The sequence below is a fragment of the Somniosus microcephalus genome, chromosome 12 (genome assembly GCF_052327205.1).
Source record: "Somniosus microcephalus isolate GS21.2 chromosome 12, FLI_Smic_1.0, whole genome shotgun sequence".
Classification (NCBI taxonomy): Eukaryota; Metazoa; Chordata; class Chondrichthyes; order Squaliformes; family Somniosidae; genus Somniosus; species Somniosus microcephalus.
The window spans coordinates 225419816-225441551 of record NC_140998.1 but is presented as its reverse complement, the minus strand read 5'-3'; the positions used below and the strand labels follow the sequence as shown (position 1 = coordinate 225441551).

General features: G+C 49.6%; 1 pseudogene across 1 annotated transcript; it reads left to right on the top strand.

Annotated features, from left to right (window-relative positions):
* Positions 1 to 411: 411 nt before the first annotated feature.
* Positions 412 to 21487, top strand: LOC147110203 (large ribosomal subunit protein bL17m-like; annotated as a pseudogene). Its single transcript, XR_015080399.1, has 3 exons — positions 412 to 719; positions 9772 to 9840; positions 11334 to 21487. The product of XR_015080399.1 is annotated as a large ribosomal subunit protein bL17m-like (transcript).
* Positions 21488 to 21736: the final 249 nt, after the last annotated feature.

Below are 21736 nucleotides of genomic sequence, written 5' to 3'. Positions count from 1 at the left end.
GGGGGTGATCAGTGTGGGACGGGGTCCAGGGCAGGGGGTCAGTGATCAGTGTGGGACGGGGTCTGGGGGGTCAGTGATCAGTGTGGGACGGGGTCTGGGGGGTCGGTGATCAGTGTGGGATGGGGTCTGGGAGGGCGGTGATCACTGTGGGTCGGGGTCCGGGGTGGGGTCAGTGATCATTGTGGGACGGGGTCCGGGGGGGCGGTGATCAGTGTGGGACGGGGTCCGGGGGGGCGGTGATCAGTGTGGGACGGGGTCCGGGGGGGCGGTGATCAGTGTGGGACGGGGTCCGGGGGCGGTGATCAGTGTGGGACGGGGTCCGGGGGCGGTGATCATTGTGGGTCGGGGTCCGGGGGGGGCAGTGATCAGTGTGGGACGGGGTCCGGGGGGTCGGTGATCAGTGTGGGACGGGGACGGTGATGAATGGCGGACGTGATCAGGCCATTCCTGGGTCGCGCTGTGACGTGACGCTGGGATTGTGACGGTTGAATTCTCACCTTTGCTCCGGTCTCTGATGCCCCCCCAGACTCCCGGCCCCTCGGAAGGATGCATCTCACCGCTGCCCTCTGGATCAGTCATGGGCGAGTTTACCGTCGGATGGGGCTCGGACCCCGGTCCCGGATCGATATGTTGCGGAACTTGTGACAGCGTTGGTGCGACACGAGAGGATTGAAACCACCCTGGCCCGGGCTGATGAGATGAGGTTTTACACTGAGAAGGTAATCACTTCCACCCTTCGAACACCCCGTTTATCTTGTTCCTTCCTGCCGTCTGCCCAGGCTGCTGTTACTCTGCTTTCCCCCGAATCAACAACGTGCATTTATATAGTGCCTTTCAGGACCACCGGACGTCCCAAAGCGCTTTTCAGCCAATGAAGTACTTTTGAAGTGTGGTCACTGTTGTAATGTAGGAAACGCGGCAGCCAATTTGTGCACAGCAAGCTCCCACAAACTGCAATGTGACAATGACCAGATAATCTGTTTTAGTGATATTGATTGAACGATAAATATTGGCCAGGACACCGGGGATAACTCCACTGTCGGAGGTGCCGCCTTTCAGATGAGACGTTAAACCGAGGCCCCGTCTGCTCTCTCAGGTGGACGTAAAAGATCCCGCGGCACTAATTCGAAGAAGAGCAGGGAAGTTCTCCCCGGTGTCCTGGCCAATATTTATCCCTCAACCAACATCACTAGAAAACAGATTATCTGGTCATCATCACATTGCTGTTTGTGGGAGCTTGCTGTGTACAAATTAGCTGCTGCGTTTCCTACATTACAACAGTGACCACACTTCAAAAGTACTTCATTGGCTGTAAATCACTTTGGGATGTTTGGTGGTCGTGAAAGGCGCTATATAAATGCAAGTCTTTCTTTTAAATGTACTGGGTCCAGTTCTGGACACACAGACATAAGGGAGACATTCGACTACTAGGGGCATCACAGAGTAGAGCCACGAGACCGATCCCCGGTGCCAGAGGGACTGAGTTGTGTGGAGAGACTTGGGCGATTCAACCTGGAAAAGAGGCTCCCTAAAAACTCCCTCCCAAACAGCACTGTGAGAGCGCCTTCACCACACGGACTGCAGCGGTTCAAGAAGGCACCTCACCGCCACCTTCTCGAGGGCAACTAGGGATGGGAAATAAATGCTGGCCTTGCCAGCAACGCCCACAACCCATGAATGCATTTTTTTAAAAGACCAGATCATCTCTTTTTACTGATTATTGGTTGAGGGATAAATATTAGCCCAGGACACTTGGAATAACTTCTCCTGCTCTTTTTCCAATAGTGGCCGCAGGGTCTTTTATGTCTACCTGAGAAGGCAGACGAGGCCTCGGTTTAACGACTTATTCGAATGACGGTACCGCACTCCCTCAGTACTGCCCCTCCGACAGTGCGGCGCTCCCTCAGTACTGCCCCTCCGAGAGAGCAGCGCCCCCTCAGTGCTGCCCCTCCGACAGTGCGGCACTCCCTCAGTACTGCTCCTCCGACAGTGCGGCGCTCCCTCAGTACTGCCCCTCCGACAGTGCAGCGCTCCCTCAATACTGCCCCTCCGACCATGCAGCGCTCCCTCAGTACTGCCCCTCCGACAGTGCGGCGCTCCCTCAGTACTGCTCCTCCGACAGTGTAGCGCTCCCTCAGTACTGCCCCTCCGACCATGCAGCGCTCGCTCAGTACTGCCCCTCCGACCATGCAGCGCTCCCTCAGTACTGCCCCTCTGACATTGCGGCGCTCCCTCAGTACGGCCCCTCTGACAGTGCGGCGCTCCCTCAGTACTGCCCCTCCGACCATGCAGCGCTCTCTCAGTACTGCCCCTCTGACATTGCGGCGCTCCCTCAGTACTGCCCCTCTGACTGTGCAGCGCACCCTCAGTACTGGAGTGGGCCTTTGGTGTAGCGGTAGCATCCCCGCCGCTGGGCCAGAAGGTGTAGGGTTTCGAACCCCACTCCAGACAGTCCCGACAAGTGGAGTCGGAGCTCCGGCTCTAAATTCTGGGTTGACATCCAGCGGGATACTTGCGTCCGTGGGTGTGGGTAGCACCCCCCCCCCCCCCCCCCCCCTCGTATGGGTTGTGGGAGCCCGTAAAACTCTTCCGCCCTAATGGCTGGTATGAAGATGGTTACGGTCACTGAAGGAGCGTTAACGCGGCCAGAAATCCTTCTGCCACTTAATACAATTCCCCAAAGGGAACAGTGTGAAGCCACGTACGACGACGACCCTCAGTACTGCCCCTCTGACAGTGCGGCGCTCCCTCGGTACTGCCCCTCCGACAGTGCGGCGCTCCCTCAGTACTGCCCCTCTGACAGTGCGGCGCTCCCTCAGTACTGCCCCTCTGACAGTGCAGCGCTCCCTCAGTACTGCCCCTCCGACAGTGTGGCGCTCCCTCAGTACTGCCCCTCTGACAGTGCGGCGCTCCCTCATTACTGCTCCTCCGACAGTGCGGCGCTCCCTCAGTACTGCCCCTCTGACAGTGCGGCGCTCCCTCAGTACTGCCCCTCTGACAGTGCGGCGCTCCCTCAGTACTGCTCCTCCGACAGTGCGGCGCTCCCTCAGTACTGCCCCTCTGACAGTGCTGCGCTCCCTCAGTACTGCCCCTCTGACAGTGTGGCGCTCCCTCAGTACTGCCCCTCTGACAGTGCGGCGCTCCCTCAGTACTGCTCCTCCGACAGTGCGGCACTCCCTCGGTACTGCCCCTCTGACAGTGTGGCGCTCCCTCAGTACTGCCCCTCTGACAGTGCGGCGCTCCCTCAGTACTGCCCCTCTGACAGTGCAGCGCTCCCTCAGTACTGCCCCTCCGACAGTGTGGCGCTCCCTCAGCACTGCCCCTCCGACAGTGCAGCGCTCCCTCAGTACTGCCCCTCTGACAGTGCGGCGCTCCCTCATTACTGCGCTGGGAGTGTCGGCCTGGATTATGTACTGAAGTTTCTGGACTGAGGCTCGAACCGACCATCTGACTCTGAGGCGAGAGCGAGTGTTACCCACTGAGCCAGAGAGGTGACTTGAGATCCTGGGACTATTTGCACTGGAGCAGAGAAGGCTAAGAGGAGATTTAATAGGGTTTTTAAAAATGAGAATGAGTTTTGATGGAGTGAATGGGGACAATAAATTTCCTGTGCTCGGGGAGTCAGTGACGTGAGCCCATCAATTTAACGAGTGTTCTGAGAGGGATTAGTAGAAATTTCTGTACACAGAGGTGTTGAAGCACGGAATGCTCCCATAGAATCTCACAGCACAGAAGGAGGCCATTCGGCCCCTCGTGCCTGTGCCGGCTCTTTGAAGAGCTCTCCAATTAGTTCCCACTCCCCCTGCTCTTTCCCCAGAGCCCTGCAAATATCTCCTTTTCAAGTATTTATCCAATTCTCTTTTGAAAGTTATTATTGAATCTGCTTCCACCGGCCTTTCAGGCAGCGCATTCCAGATCACAACAACTCGCTGCGTAAAAAAATAATCTCCTCATCTCCCCTCTGGTTCTTTTGCCAATTATCTTAACTCTGTGCCCTCTGGTTACCGACCCTCCTGCCAGTGGGAACAGTTTCTCCTCATTTACTCGATCAAAACCCCTCATGATTTTGAACGCTGCTCTTTACGAGAATGGTTCCAGGGATGAGGGGCTTCAGTTATGTGGCGAGACTGGAGGAGCTGGGATTGTTCTCCTTAGAGCAGAGAAGGTTAAGGGGAAGATTGTATTCAAAATCATAAATGGTTTTGAGAGTAAATGAGGAGAAACTGTGTCCAGTGGTAGAAGGGTCGGTAACCAGAGGACACAGATTGAAGGTGATTGGCAAAAGAACCAGCGGGGAGATGAGATTTTTTTTTACACAGCAAGTTGTTGTTGTAGTGTCCGCGTAACAATAACACACGGACTGCAGGAGAACGGTAATAAGAGGTGTTTACTGAACAGAGGGTATGCTGGAACTGAAAGTACAGAAGCCTGCTAGGGCTTTTTAGACAGGTGTGGTCACTGCCGGTACTGCAGTATAGAATCAGTTCTTCTCTTAAAGGTACATACACAACAATTCCTCCCCTTTTAGATAAACAGTACATAACATTCATTTAACAATTGAATAATAACTAATTACAATTACAATTTTCTTTGTACTATATACATCAGCTGAAAGTAATCAGTTATAAATTCAGTCTTTGAGGAGGCTTCCTGATCCTGTCTGGATAGCGCCTTTCTCGAGTATCCTGTTCTTGCGGCGGAGTCGATTCTGGCTCATTGTCATTGGTTGGTTCGTCAGATTCCAATACCACTGATTCTGAGGTAGACGCAATCTGTACTTCGGGTTCATCACCAGGTGCGCATGCTCGTGGTATGGGTTTGACTTGTTCCTGTGACTCCAGAATCTGGTCAGCATGGCGTCTCACGATGCTCTCTCCAACGTCCACTGTGTACATTAGTGGTCCCTGCCGTGTGCATATCGTTCCTGGCTGCCATTTTTCTGTTCGGTAGTCGCGGGCCAAGACTGGTTGCCCTATCTTGAAGCTCCTGGTTGGCTTTTCATTGATGTGCTGGAATTGCTTATTCTCAACATCTCGTCTTATGTTTGGTTTGAGCAAGTCCAGGCGACATCTTAACCTTCGGTTAAAGAACATCATGGCTGGAGCTTGGTTGGTGACTGCATGTGTCGCATGTGTAAGCAAACAAGAAATTATCCATCTTGTGTTGCAGTGGTATGTTGTCGTTATACATCGCCTTTATTGCTTTTTTAAAGGTTTGAACAAACCTCTCAGCCAATCCATTTGTGGCTGGATGATATGGGGCGCATGTGTAATGCTTTACCCCATTATTCCTCAAAAACCTCTGGAAATCCTCGGACACAAACTGTGGTCCATTGTCGGAGCAAATCTGTTCTGGCAAGCCATTCCTGGCGAAGATGGTCCGTAGGACTGCAATAGTTTTCTCCGTGGTGGTGGAGGACATTTTGATGACCTCTGGCCATTTCGAATGTGCATCCACGGCGATTAAAAACATTGAGTCCATAAATGGACCAGCAAAACCAATGTGTACCCGTTGCCATGGAGATGAGGGCCACTCCCATGGGTGTAGCGGGGCCTGTGGTGGAGCGTTTTGGACTTTCTCGCATCCTGTGCATCTCTTGGTCATTTCCTCGATTTCTTTATCGATTCCCGGCCACCACACAAATGCCCTGGCTAGGCTTTTCATTTTTACCCCTCCCAGCTGACCCTCATGAAGCTCATTGAGCACTCTTTCTCTCAACTTGGGTGGAATTACCACTCGGGATCTACACATCAAGGTCCCCCGGCACACTGACAGCTGTTCTCTCCTTGGCGAGAATGCTGGCAACAGTAAGTCGCCATGTGCTGGCCATCCCTTCGCCATCAAATCATAGACCCGAGAGAGTGTCGGGTCATTTCGGGTTTCCTTCTCTATACTTGAGTTTGTAACAGGTAGACATTCGACTATGGTTGAATGGAATATCTCAACAGGGTCCACTGTAGGTGCTTCCTCCACCGTAGGCAGCGGCAGGCGCGACAGCCCATCAGCGTTTCCATGCTGTTTCGTGCCCTTATGCTCTATGTCGTATTGATGTGCCCCTAGAAAAAGGGACCATCTTTGCAGCCGTTGCGCCGTCATCACCGGAACGCCCTTCTTTGGGTTAAAAATGGAGACAAGAGGCTGGTGATCAGTCGGTAAGGTGAATTTCTGCCCGTGCAGATAGTGATTGAACTTCTTCACCCCCCACACCAGGCTGAGGGCCTCCCTGTCAATCTGGGCGTAGTTACGCTCGGCTGAAGTTAACGAGCGTGACGCAAAGGCTATTGGCCTCTCTGAACCGTCAAGGAATTTGTGCGACAGCACTGCTCCAATGCCGTAGGGAGACGCATCACATGCAAACCGAATCGGTAGTGATGGATTGTAGTGGGCCAATACTTCTTTTGAAGTGATTAGGCATTTACATTTCTGAAAGGCACGCTTACACTCATCACTCCATTTCCATGCTACTCCAGTTTGCAGCAGGGCGTTCAGCGGGTGCAGAATTGTAGACAAGTTTGGCAAGAACTTATGGTAGTAGTTCACCAACCCGAGGAACGACCTCGGTTGTGACACATTTTCCGGTGCTGGAGCCTTGACTACTGCCTCAATCTTGTCTGGGGACTTATGTAACCTCTCTTCATCAATCACGTGGCCGCAATACGAGATTTGTTTCCTGAAAAACTCGCATTTGGGGCGGTTGGCTCGTAGCCCATATTTTTGTAATCTAGTGAGCCAGGTTGGCAAGGTGTTCACTGTCATTTCCGCCCGTAACCAGGATGTTGTCCAAATAACACTGGGTCCCCGAGATCCCTTGCAGGACTTGTTCCATCACTCTCTGCCAAATTGCCGGAGCTGATGCTACCCCGAATACCAGTCGGTTGTACTGGTAAAGACCTTTGTGAGTGTTTATCGTGAGGTATTTTCTAGATGATTCATCTACCTCCATTTGTAGATACGCTTGGGCCAGATCAATCTTCGTAAAGCGTTTCCCTCCAGATAGTGAGGCGAAAATATCTTCTATCCGCGGAACTGGATATTGTACTGTTTGAAGGACTGGGTTCACAGTTACCTTAAAGTCCCCACAGATGCGAACCTTCTTCGGTTCCCCAGGCGTGCTGCTCAATGATTTCTTCATTACAGGAACGATGGGTGTGGCCCACTCGCTCCAGTCCACCTTGGACAGCACACCCGCACACTCCAGACTCTCCAGCTCTGCTTCGACGGCTGGGCGGATCGCATACGGTACCGGTCTGACCGTAAAAAATTTAGGGTTTGCGTTATCTTCAATTTTTATCGTTGCCGTCACGCCTTTTAGAGTCCCAAGTCCTTGCTGGAACACCTCTTTCACGTCAGTTAGAATTTTTGACAGTCGTCCAGGTGTGGCGTCGTCATCCTTTTTGTCAGCCACAGCTAGCGCCTGAATGGAATGCCAATCCAATTGTATTTTCCGGATCCATTCACGTCCCAATAATGGCGGTCCTCCACCTTGTAGTATATATAGATACAGTTCCTGTGTTTCCTTGCCGTTGTATTTAACGGGCACCCTTATTTTTCCTCTGGGGTAGACTTTTTGCCCCGTATATGTCTTCAAGACAATGGACGTATCCTTCAAGGGAATGTGTGAGAATAGCCGCTCGTAGTCTCGTCGATTCATGACTGTTGGGGCTGATCCTGTGTCCAATTCCATCTTTACTTGGGACCCTGCTATCATGAGGGTGACCCAAATGGTTCGGTGATCCTCCTTTGCGATCACGTTGTGTAACTTTAGACAACTTAGTCTCCTGCTCCCGGAGTCATTATCACTCTTCTGGTCTTCTGAACTACTGTCCGTCATCTTTTGTACTTTCTTGTACTTTTCCTTAGTAGTTCTTTTAGTGTTGGTTTTCTTTCCCGACCTGCAGACTCATGCTATGTGTCCCACTTTTCCACATTGCCTGCATACTTTGTCCTTAGCCCAGCAATCCTTCTGGTCATGGTTTGTTCTGCCACAGCGATAGCACTTTTCTGCTCCATATGCCATTTCATTGGTGCTATATTCTTGCGGTTTCTGTTGTATTTCCGCAGCTCCCCGTGCTGCTGCTTCGTAGGATGCTGCAATGCTGAAAGCCTTTTCTAGCATAAGGTCCTTTTCCGAAAGTAGCCGTTTCTGGGTTCCTTCACTCTGGAGCCCGCAGACAAACTTATCCCTTAAGGTATCTGCCAGTCCTGCTCCGAACTGCCAGTGCTTCGATAACTTGCGTAGTTCCGTAAGATAGTCAGCATTACTCTCATCTTTGTGCTGTTTCTTTTATGGAACTTGAATCTTTCTGCTATCAGCAGCGGTGTCGGGTTTAGATGTTCCTGTAAGATATTGACAATCTCTTCAAAGCTTTTCTCCATTGGTTTAGCTGGGGTAATTAAATTCCGCAATAGGCCGTACGTTCTCGCGCCCATCAAATTTAATAATACCGACGCCTTCTTTTCATCGGCCACCCCATTTGCCTTGCAGTACACTTCATTTCTTTCCACATACGTGGTCCAGTCTTCTATTTCGTTGTCGAAAGCAGTGATACTGCCACTCTTCGGCATCTTGGGTGGTTTAAAATGGCGCCTCCCGCGCTTTTCCTTCTTCCCCAATGGATTAAAATGGCGCCTCCCGCGCTTTTCCTTCTTCCCCTTGCTGCCAATGCTGCTCCGAGTGTTCTAAATAGTAATGGCGGCGCCCCGCGGCTTTGGCGCGTCTCTTTTCCTTCCCCTCTTTTATTTTCTCTAACGCTGCCCGGCTCTTGAGCACCAACCGCGCCCTCTGCGCTCCACCCTCTCTCTCTCTTTTCCTTCCCGACGACGTTGCACGGCCCCCTTGCAGAGCCGCTCGATCGAGCTCAAGCCCGCCGCAGTCCGGAAGGGTCAGCGCACTACCTGCTACCAGCACGATTTGCTGGAACACCTTGACTGGGGAGCCAAGCCCAGCTCTCCACAGCTTCCCCTGCGATTCACTGATCTCCGATGGATCACTGGGCGGTTGCCCACGGTCGACACCCGTTGCTCTGGCTTCGACCTCCAAGAAGCTTCTTTTCAGGGATGGATCCCCGTGAGGTGATGCAGTACTGCAACTGAGTTCGAACCTGCTCATCGCCACTGTAGTGTCCGCGTATCAATAACACACGGACTGCAGGAGAATGGTAATAAGAGGTGTTTACTGAACAGAGGGTATGCTGGAACTGAAAGTACAGAAGCCTGCTACGGCTTTATATACAGGTGTGATCACTGCCGGTACTGCAGTATAAAAGCAGTTCTCTCTTAAAGGTACATACACAACAGTTGTGATCTGGATTGTGCTGCCCGAAAGGCCGGTGGAAGCAGATTCAATAATAACTTTCAAAAGGGAATTGGATAAATACTTGAAAAGGAAACATTTTCCGGGCTCTGGTGAAAGAGCAGGGGAGTGGGTCCAAAGAGCCAACAGAGGCACGATGGGCCGAATGGCCTCCTCCTGCGCTGTATCATTCTATGATTCTGTTAAATCTGCCCTAAACCTTCTCTGCTCGAAGAACAATCCCAGCTTCTCCAATCCCCCACGTCACTGAATCCATGGGGAGGAGGTTGAGGCCGAGACCATGGCCTCTGTGAAAGGGGGAATTTGGGATCAATATTTGTCGATGGAGAGAGCGGGGCAGTGGGATGGGTTTGGGGATTGCTCGCGTACAGAAGGAGGGCAGGCTCGAGGGGCCGACTGGCCTCTGTCTGTGCTGGGAAGGAGCCTGCGGGTTTGACTGATCTGCCCTTGCTTTCCAGCTGGTGGATTACGCCAAGCGAGGGGACACGGACGAGAAAGCCATGAAGATGGCCGACTTCTGGCTGACGGTCAGTATCTCTGGCGCGGGGGCGGGGTGGGGGGGGGAGGGGGCCCGCGGGGTCTTCGGGGTCGGCCTGTGTCGCGAGCGTCACTCCGCCACGCCCGCGATCTCGCCGCGCTGGCCATCGCAAAGAGCCTTGGCTACTTGCATTTCTATAGCGCCTTTCACTACCTCAGGACGTCCCACAGCACCTTACAGCCAATGAAGTACTTTTTTTTGAAGTGTAGTCACTGTTGTAATGTAGGAAACCCGGCAGCCAATTTGTGCACAGCAAGTTCCCACATACAAGTGTGATCATCACCAGATGTTGGTTGAGGGATAAATATTGGTCACAGGACAGCGGGGAGAACTCCCCTGCTCCTCTTCAAAATAGTGGCTGCGGATCTTTTGCATTCACTTGAGAGGGCAGACGGAGCCTCGTGTTTAACCTCTCATCTGAAAGGTGACACCTCTGACAGTGAATCGCTCTGACAGTGCGGCACTCCCTCAGCACTGCCCCTCCGACAGTGCGGCGCTCCCTCAGCACTGCCCCTCCGACAGTGCGGCGCTCCCTCAGCACTGCCCCTCCGACAATGCGGCGCTCCCTCAGCACTGCCCCTCCGACAGTGCGGCACTCCCTCAGCGCTACCCCTCCGACAGTGCGGCGCTCCCTCAGTGCTGCCCCTCCGACAGTGCAACGCTCCCTCAGCACTACCCCTCCGACAGTGCGGTGCTCTCTCAGTACTGCCCCTCCGACAGTGCGATGCTCCCTCAGTTGCCCCGCCGACAGTGCGGCACTCCCTCAGCACTGCCCCTCCGACAGTGCGGCACTCCCTCAGCACTGCCCCTCCGACAATGCGGCGCTCCCTCAGCACTGCCCCTCCGACAGTGCGGCACTCCCTCAGCACTACCCCTCCGACAGTGCGGCGCTCCCTCAGTGCTGCCCCTCCGACAGTGCAACGCTCCCTCAGCACTGCCCCTCCGACAGTGCGGTGCTCTCTCAGTACTGCCCCTCCGACAGTGCGATGCTCCCTCAGTTGCCCCGCCGACAGTGCAATGCTCCCTCAGCACTGCCCCTACGACAATGCGGCGCTCCCTCAGTACGGCCCCTCCGACAGTGCGGCGCTCCCTCAGTACTGCCCCTCCGACAGTGCGATGCTCCCTCAGTACTGCCCCTCCGACAGTGCGGTGCTCCCTCAGTACTGCCCCTCCGACAGAGCAATGCTCCCTCAGTACAGCCCCTCCGACAATGCGGCGCACCCTCAGTACGGCCCCTGCAACAGTGCGGCGCTCCCTCAGTACTGCCCCTCCGACAGTACAGCGCTCCCTCAGTACTGCACTGGGAGTGTCGGCCTGGTTTATGGGCTCAAGTCTCTGGAGTGGGGCTCGAACCCATGACCTTCTGACTCGGAGGCGAGAGTGAGCTGTAACTGAGAAGGGAGAGTTCTTATTGGGCCCGGTTGAGGGGAGGGGAAGAGCGGAATATTTCTAGGAATAAACCTCTTTTTCTGTTTCTGTCAGGAGAAAGATCTCATCCCGAAGCTCTTCAAGGTCCTGGCTCCGCGATTCCAGGACCACCGGCGGGGGAGTTCCGTGTGGATGATGCAGATTCCCACCCGGGAGAACTTGGACCGGGCCAAGATGGCGGTCATCGAGTACCGGCGCAACCCGCTGCCGCCCCTCCTCGCGCGGCGGCAAGGGGCCAACGAGAAGACCCTGCTCAACCAGCTGCTGAAGGGGTACAGGGAGGAGGGGGCCTGGGGCAGGGCCTCGGGCTCAGGCGAGTCCCAGGCTTCGAGTGCGGCCTAGCTGGGAGCTTGACCGGCGGAGTGCAAGGAAGTGATGTGTGATCGATCACCCGCCCCTCCCCCTCCCACCCCCGGGGGATGACCTTCTGCTATTGGCCCGCCTGGAAACAAATCTGGGGGCGGATTCCCGGAGTCACACTGGAATGACGGCCTCCTGGGAATCGCCGACAGCCTCGGGCCTGAATCTGCGCAGCCCGACATCTTTTCCATCGACATATCATCCATCCAATTACATAGGTTATAAGCATTAATGTTATTAGTACTATACATCCATTAAGCAGGTCTTTCTCCCAAGCCTTCGCTCGTTCGTAGTAATAGTCTGTCTGCTCGATGGGTATCTGCCCAGGAGGTTTCTGTAACAATTACCATCGAACAGCATACATTACTACTTTATCAAGGTCATGTATATTGCTTCCATTTCCTTTTTTCTTTTTTGTTTTCTACGTTTTTTACAGGCGGCACATGCTGCTATTCCCATTCCTATCGCCAAAACCAATTGTACTGTAACTAGTATGTGAGACGTAATGCTGTCCCATGGGTGGATGTTGACATTCATCCCCCAATCCCACAGCTTCTTATACCATGGGACCTCCTGTAGTTCTACTTCTATGTCCCTTTCTAGTTCCCCAAGGTTCCTTTGCAACATTACGTATTGTTTCACCATTTTACTTAAGCCCTCTTTTATCTCTTGCAGATCCCCTTGCAGGCGGGGTATTGGAGCCCCCACCGGATCTTCATAATTGACCAATTCGTCCCTTAAACTATCTGTCACATTTAGTTTCATTTCCTCCCTTGAGTGTACATACACCAATCTGGTGTGTCCAATTGTCACAGGGATCTTTGGTGTAAAGCAGAAGTTAGGCATTGTGATTACACATACAAGGTTACTATATTGGTGCTCAGTCTCTGTGGTGGCTATACAATACTCCCCTCTGTCTCTATATCCCGAGCGGGTGTGATGGTGATCGATGTGATAATTCCAACATGCACCCCTCTGTCTTATTATAGCTGCACTCATCCTTAGTGCCTTCTCCTACCGGATGTGGGCATATCTTAAGCGTACCTTTCCCATGGCATCCATTTAGGGAGACTCCTCTTATAGTACCATTCTTCCTGATGGCATAGGTATCAATTGGATAGTATCGGAGGTATGTCTCACCCCTCACTATGCCTATGTTTGTTACCTGGTACTGTGGGTATGGAGTCGTGTCTAGTCTCACCACTGGTATCATGAGTACCATGCCTATCATTGCTGTCACTTCTGCTTTGCATTTTTGTATCACTGGATATACTCTGGTCATCCCCTTGAGGGTACAGGCACTCAGAGGGCCTGGATTCTGGCTCAGGCCATAGAGCTGTGTGCTGTTAATCCAGTCTGGTCCCTCACCTCGTTGTATCTGTGCCAGATTGTGTTTTAACTGTCCGGTGGTCCATTGGCCATAGGCATGGCACAAGTTTCTCCCTACCCCATCTTTTACCTGTTCCTCATATCTCTATGGTTTAGTTTGTTGATAGTGCCAACATGGTTTCTATAACTTTGATTCCCTCGAGTAATTTCCTTATCGTATGTTCTCCCAACTCTGATTCTTGTTGAAGCAAACCAGTTTCTTTCTCTAAAATCTGTTGTATTACCCTTTGTAATTGTTCCACACTACTCTGGACTCCTTGTATATCCAGGGCATTAATGAATGACATCCCCGTATTTATTCCCGTGAGTACATCGTTTCCTAAGCCCCTCTTAATTCTTTGGTGGAATGCAGCATGTCCCCTGAAACTAGAAGCCCCTGTTGCATCAGCAGCTTGGTTAATTACATTCCTTATCATATATGCATACAACTCTCTAGTTTTAGTAAATCTTTCACAATATCCTGGCCATTGTAGCATGGTTAAGTTCATTAGTACCGGTACAATTTCATGTCTCACATTATCATACAATTGTTCTCCCTCGGTAAATAACACCAGTCCATTTTCGGGCCCAGGCGTCCATTTCGGACACCTTCGTTCTTCAGGTGTTGTTGTGATTGGGGGTGTTGCTGGTTCTAGGGTTACTCCTTGTGGTGTGATCCTTCTTGTTGTTGGTTGAGGTGTTGTAATGCCGTGTACAATAGTCCATCTTATGATATTGTCCGTGCAGCTCAGGATATATCCTCCCCCTACTTGACCCAACACCTGCCAGTGTCTATTACATCTTACCATATTGCTGGTATCTGTCATTCTACAGGGTCCGCATGGTCGTTGATCCAAGTTCACCCAGATACCGTTACACCTGTAACATCCTTTTCCTGTTTTTCACACTCGTAACTGTGTGATATAATGAAGTTCCTTGTGGAGTCTCCACTAGGGGATCTTAACTTGCAGTCCATTTCTTTCAGCCCGTTATTTGGGCTTATAAGTGTTGTCATCAGAGTAGTTATAATAATCCATCTCACTGGATCCACGTTTATCTGTAATTTAAACAGAGGTCTGGTCGTCTTCCGAGCTCTTTCCCCTAGAGGAGAGGGTAGAATGGGGGTCTTTAGTGTTAAATGGTTTCACCTGGGTCCAGTGCTTCCATCGCATACCCGTCGGTTCCTGTAGACAAACACACGTATCACTTGTCATTAATCCAGTATATGGCCCCATCCAACGGGGTTCCATTCCCTTTCTTCCGATAACTTGCGTCATTACTTGTTGACCTATTCTGGGCAACTCGTCTGGTTTAAGTCCAGCATTCTGCCTTTCTAGATCTTTAATCTGTTGTTGGTTCCTTACTTCTTTATTCAGTGCTTGTACCTCCTGATTTAGTTGTACTTAATCTATCTTGTACTGGTCCTGGTTCACTCACCCCTCCAGCCAAATCCTCTGGTAGTCTCATAGCTCGTCCTGTCATTAGTTCGCAGGGGGTCAGTCCAGTCGTTCGTCCTGGGGTGGCTTGCAGCCTCATTAGTATGCTGGGTAATAATTCCGACCATCCCTTCCCTGTTTCTTGGATGGCTTTTGTCAGCGCGTTTTTCAGTGTCCATTCTTTCTACCATCCCCGAGCTCTGGGGGTGATATGGTATGTGATATTTTTGTGTTACGTGTAACAGCTTACAAGTTTCATTATTTTACCGGTGAAATGAGTGCCGTTGTCTGAGTCAATTTGCAGAGGCACTCCCCAACGGGGTATAACCTCGGTAGCCAATATTAGTGCAACTGTTTTTGCAGAGCAATCTTGGGTGGCAAAAGCTTCCACCCACCTGGTAAATTGGTCAATTATTACCGGGCAATATTTCTTCCCCCGGTCCTGCTGGTAAAGTCAATTTGTAAGTTTTCCCAGGGTCCTTGGGGCCTGGGTTGGTTTGCTACTCTAACTCTACATCTCTGTCCTACATTATTCTTAGCGCATATTATACAGCGGTGGCAATATTTCGCTACTTCCCGACCCATCTTTGGCCACCACCAGTACTGTGTCAGTAGGTGCAACATGTTACTTCTGCCAGTATGTGTTACACCATGGTATAGCGCCATCAGTTGTTGTCTGCAACATTCCGGTGCCACCACCTGGTTACGGGGGCCCCATTTCCAGATTCCATCCTGTAGTCGAGCGCCCGCTTGTCTCCATCTCTCTTTTTCCTCTTTACTAGTATTTTCTTGTACCTCCATTATATTCACTTCCTGTACCCCACTGACTGTCATGACCATATTTATTTCGTTTTTAAACACATCCTTTGGTTGCATTTCTTCCGCAACTAATTTGGCGGCTAGATCTGCATACCTATTCCCTATAGGGGCCTGGTCCTGGGGTTCCTGTGAGTCCATATCCTCTATCTTTGTGTAGGCTTTTATTTTAATTACCGCTGCCTCTAAAGGTGCCTGTGCAGCCTTAACTAACCTTTCTATTAGTTTTCCATGTTTTACTACCTCTCCCGTCGAGGTCATGTACCCCCTTCTGGCCCATAGTGTCATATAATCATGCACCACTCCGAAGGCATAACGGCTGTCGGTATAAACATTTATCCGTTTGTTTTTTTGCTATTTCCAACGCTTTTATTAAAGCCACTAGTTCCGCTACCTGTGCTGACTTATCCCCATAAAGGGCTCCTTTTAACAGGGTCTTTCCTTCTTGATTTACTACTGCCCACCCTGTTCTGGGTTCTCCGTTGATATATTTTCGGGATCCATCTACATAGATGACCATATGGGGATTTTCTAGTGGGTCTTCCTTTACTCCACTCCCTATTTCTTCCTCCATTTTCATCTGACAACTGTGCTCTTCTCCTTCCGTTAATATGCCCGTGGCTGGATTAACCCCGGGATGTTTTTGTATTATCACAGTTCCATCCCTGGGGAGTAATATCGTTTCCCATTTAGCTTTCCTGCTATCCGATATCGTCCACAATTTTCCTGTGTTGAGTAGTCCCACTAACGTATGTTGATATGCAAAATTACCTTTCCCATCATCACTATTGGTTCACTTACTCGCACCGCCCGGGTGGCGCAATCTATTGCAGCCACACATCGTGGCATCGCCTTCACTACTGGGTCTTTTTTTGCAGAGTAATACGCAACGGGTCTCTGTTTCCCTCCGTGATCTTGCATTACCACGGCTGAATCACTCTCATGATCTAAATCACAATATAGGTGGAAGGGTCGAGTGGGATCTGATAATCCTAGGGCAGGGGCTGTTATTAATTCCTGTTTAAGGGCCCGATATGCTTCCTCCTGCTCCGTCTCCCATTCTATCTTATCGGTGGTGGGTCTCCCCCTTTAACTAACTGTTGAATCGGCTCTGCTTTCCCTCCAAAGTCTGATATAAAATTCCTGCAGTAATTAAATAGTCCCAACACTTTCCTCACTCCCCGGACGGTCACTGGCCTTGGCTTGTCTTTTATGGCTGCCTTTTGTTCCTGCGGGAGTGCCTTATACCCCTGGCTAATTTCGTGTCCTAGATACTTTACTTTGGACAGTCCAACCTGTGCCCTTTGGGCTCAATTTAAAGCCAGCTTTGTTAAATGTCTGGAGGGTGGCTAGTAATGCTCCCATGTGTCTTTTGGCATCCTCTGATGCAATCATTATGTCATCGACATATTGGAGTAGGGCGCTCTGGTACTTTGATAGGTCTAACTCGTCTAAGGCTTGACTCAGTACACGGTGGAATATATTTGGACTATTATGGAACCCCTGTGGGACCCTGGTCCATGTATATTGTCTATCCCTGACGGTAAAGGCGAATTTCCCTTGTGATTCCTCTGCCAATGGTATGGACCAGAACCTGTTTGCTATATCCAAGACTGTAAATATTTTAAGGGCTGGTTTCAGACCATTAAATATCTTATTCAATATGGTTTACACAAATTTACACCAACCAGAATTTCACCGTGGCCACAATGAAAGCCTGGTTTTAATAGGTTAATTAACCTCATAACTCCAATCCAATCCAGATCAATTTTTTATAAACTAACCAGTATCACTTGGAAAAGAAAGAAACCATAGTCACATTAACAAGGAAACAATTACCCATGCCTTGTAAACATTCAAATTAATTTTCTTCCAGGCAAATTGGCAACTGTAACTTCAAGACTGAAGCTTCTCTTTTGTAAAACAATTAACAAACTTAAAACAACACACGCTTGTCCATCCTTCAAGACAAGTCTTCAACGGGTTAAACAGCTTTTAGCTCTCTGTACCAAAGAGTGGGTGGAGCTAAAACACACTGGACATTTTTTTAAAGACAGGCTTTCAGACAAACGGAATACTGTAACTTCTTAAACATCCATAGTCAGGAAAACTTTCACACACTTTCACACAAACTGAGAGCCCAGTATTTTTTAAGGTTCCTTTCACTCAGCAATCTTGTGTTTTATTTGTTTTAGCACAGACGTTAATAACTTCCGTGTCGGTAAAACTTTAGGTTTCTCTTTCTAAATCCTCCCAATCGATCTCCTATCATTCCTTCCACTATGCACTGACCTTGTCTTCATTACAGCAGCACACTTGGTGCCTACCTTTTTTAACTGTTCCACTAACTCCTCTTTTTCCCTCTCCCGTGTGGCCCCAATCTTACACATTTTTCAGGTGGCCCTGACAAAGAACCACTACAGTTTTCTCCTCCTTATTCTTGCTCTCCTTACTCCACCATTCTTTCTGTCAGTCGGGAACCCATTCAGGATCCCACCTTCCTTTCCCATTCTTTTTATTACCTTGTCATCATATCCCTTTTTTTTTTAACCATCTTTTCCTTAACTTTCTCATACTTATCGTGCACAAATTCATACGGCAAGTTACGTTACGCCGTCCTGTTTGTCCGTCGATTTCTTTCCCAGGCATTTTCTAGCCGCTCGGGAATTTCCGTGAGGTTTTCTCACTTCCCCGGGGTCTTTTTACCCCGCCCCTATCAGAATTTCCGTTATCCGATACTATCGCGTACAAATTCATACGGCAAGTTACCTTATGCCCTACTGTTGTCCGTCGATACCTATCGCATACAAATTCATATGGGAGTTTAGATCTTTTGGCGTCCTTTTTGTTCGCCATCCTTTTAGGGTGGATTTGCTAGTTTCCTCCCTCGTTTCCTACCTCCGGGACTCCCCCGGACCTTCAGGGACCTTTCCCTGCTTACGCGGTTTTAACTCCGCCTAGATTGGATTTTCCCTATATCCAATCCTATATAACCCGAGCTCCTCAACTTATTCAGACATTATCATTTCTATAATTTCCTAGCATGCACCCAAGTTGCTTTACTCATGTATCCCGACTCCGCCTCTGATTCGTTGGATCTCCGGCCCTGAGCTTCGATGCGAGGAGACAATGTCTCTACTCAGCCCATCCGGTAGATCCTGCCGACTACGCCAAGTTGTAAGGGTAAACCGGGAGAGCTTCTTCTCCCCTAGACGGACCCTGTGATATAAAGGGTCGACGTCCGCCTTATTCCCAATCAATCACTCGGAGTCCGGAGGTGCGTTCAGTAAAACAACTTTATTTACAAGTCGACAGGGAAGACACCCATCCTGGGATGAATGTTCCCGATCGTTGAAAATCTCCTGCCTTATATACAGGTTTTGTTCTGAGTCGTGGCTACTGTTTACAATTAGGTGCATTACACGTATACATTTCTTTCATCATACAGTTGGCTTCGGGTGCAAATTCTTGTGACCTGTGTGCATTGGTCTTGTGACCCCATACGTTATCTCTCAATACATTCCTGTTAGTGATTCACGGTTTGTGCACTTTGGCCACGACTACACCAGACTTTCCTTCTGGACATTGTTCATACCAATTCCTTATATGGTTGGAGATATGCTCTGTTCCTTAATCCCCTCATCTTAGCCCTTTTTTAACCTTTTCACAGCCTCTCTCCTGTGTGGATCCACTGGTGTGTATGGAGGTCCCCTGCCTGTGTGAAACTCTCCACATTCAGTACATTTATACGGCCTCTCTCCTGTGTGGATCCGCTGGTGTGTATGGAGGTCCCAACACTGTAAAACTCTCTCCACATTCAGCACATTTATACGGCCTCTCTCCTGTGTGGATCCACTGGTGTGTATGGAGGTTCCCTGCCTGTGTGAAACTCTCCACATTCAGTACATTTATACGGCCTCCTGTGTGGATCCACTGGTGTGTATGGAGGTTCCCTGCCTGTGGGAAACTGCCTCCACATTCAGTACATTTATACGGCCTCTCTCCTGTGTGGATCCGCTGGTGTCTCTGGAGGTTCCCTGCCTGTGTGAAACTCTCGCCACATTCAATACATTTATACGGCCTCTCTCCTGTGTGGGTCCACTGGTGTGTATGGAGGTTCCCTGCCTGTGTGAAACTCTTTCCACATTCAGTACATTTATACGGCCTCTCTCCAGTGTGGATCCACTGGTGTGTATGCAGGTTCCCTGCCTGTGTGAAACTCTTTCCACATTCAGTACATTTATATGGCCTCACTCCTGTGTGGATCCGCTGGTGTGTATGGAGGTTCCCTGACACCGTGAAACTCTTTCCACATTCAGTACATTTATACGGCCTCTCTCCTGTGTGGATCCACTGGTGTGTATGGAGGTTCCCTGCCTCTGTGAAACTCTCTCCACATTCAGTACATTTATACGGCCTCTCTCCTGTGTGGATACGCTGGCGTAGGTGAAGATCACCTGATTTTATAAATTCTCTCCTCTGGACAGAGAGTGTGAATGATCCCTGCCCACTTTCGCGTTGTCAAAGATATTTTGTGCTGGGAGGCGAAGATTGTCCTGCTGAAATTTGTCCACAGGATTCAGGATGTCTCCTGATGTGCTTCTGAAGAAACTCTGCAGTGGTAAAAGCAACATTGCAATGAGGGCAAGGATGAGACTCATCTCGGTGCACTTGGTGAGCTGCTGGAGAAGGAAGAAAGAGAAATTGTCAGTGTAATGAAAGATCTAGAAGTTTCTTTTGGAAGTACAATTCGTGGTTATATCAATGTTAACGCAGGGGTCTTGGGGCGCTACCGGTGAATTTCGGCCGCGGGGCGCGACTCAATTTTCCCCCTTGGGCTTTGCTTCCTATCGGTGAAAGCTTCCTCATTCTTTGAATGAAGCTCAATCGGCCAATCCAGTTAGAAAAGTCCCTCTAAACCATCAGGCAAATCACTCTCTGGGTCAGTGCCACTTCTCAACTTTGCCCTTTCAGTTATGTCATCATCTCCACACAACCTTCCCAAACCATGCTGACTCCCAACTTAATTCTGGCTGCATCGTCAATTCTTTGGAGATGGCCACTGCTTGACATTCATAAGTTTGAATGTTAGCTGCCGCTTGTCAGCCCAAGCCTGGATGTTGTCCAGGTCCTGCTGTAGGCTGGTATAGGATGCTTTAATATCTTAGACAAGGAGCTGCTATTCCCTGTAATCAGGGCCATTAGTTTATGATTACTGAAAGTCCTATAATATTTCATTAGAAGATTCCAGAATTATTATCAATAGTTTGGGGATCATATTTGTGATTGTTTTTCCTCAATGATAAAGAACAATCGGTGCCTGTTTGTGGGCAAACACAGGCCTGCACTCCTGCCCCACCACTCTGACATGCTGCATTGCTCCACCAATCCCCCGGCCTACCAAGGCCCCTATGCCATCACACCAAAACGCCCAATAAATTATTCCTGCCCTGAGGAAATGGATAGGTTACTTTGCACATACACAGGTAATTATCGTCACAAAGTTCCCTTTCTTCAGTGTAAACTTTTCTCTCTCTCTTTCTCAAACTGTGTCTTCTGCTTTCAGTCTCTTTGGTTGTTTCCTCATTTGCTGACCCCAAGATCTTTCCAGTACAGACAACTGTGGAATAAATCAAAAAGATTATGAACAAAAATTGAACCAATTAATTGTAATATTCTTGCATGTAAGGTTTGTTTCTGGTTGCACAGAAGATGCTGAAGACATTTACATAATAATGCAAGACACTGTGTTAATCTGATTTGAATGACTACGGTAGTGGTCACATTATCAACATAGAGCATCTCTTCCTCATTAAAACACCCTCAATTATTCAAAATAGAAATACTTTACTGAAATCCTTTATTCCAGGACAAATACCTTTACTGAATTCACTACGAGCTTCACTTTCACAAACCAAAGTACTCGTTTCTCTGTTGATCTTTTTAACTGGAGCTGTCTCTTCCATACCTGAGGCAGTGTCCTCAGTGAAGCCCCTGGAAACTTCAGCTTTATCCTCTTCTAAATGGGACGCCATCTGTGATGGAGCTTTTTGGTTCTGAAATGCAGAATGTGACGGTAAAACTGTCCCTCACCGCTCCTGAATTAAAGAATAGCTGCCTCAAGACTGCCTGTAATACTAAAGAGATTATGTACAAGTCAAAGTGTTTGTCTATTTTTCCTCTCCATTAGTTGTTGTAGCATATTTAATAAACAAACCTACCCAACTACCCGTTGGATAAATGCTGTCGCTCCCCAGTGTAGTCCTGAGCCACACAGGTCAGAACGTTCCCATGTTTGATTCTGTACTCCTGTGTTCAATTTGGTGATCTCAGCAAATGTGGTAAAATTAATACAATTAACCTCAGCACCCTTTTGCAAGGAAGGGAATAAAATTAACCAGGATTTCCACTGATTGCTAACTAATCATCACTTCTGGAAAGTGTTTGTGCGTATATACGAAACCAGATTCGATTTTC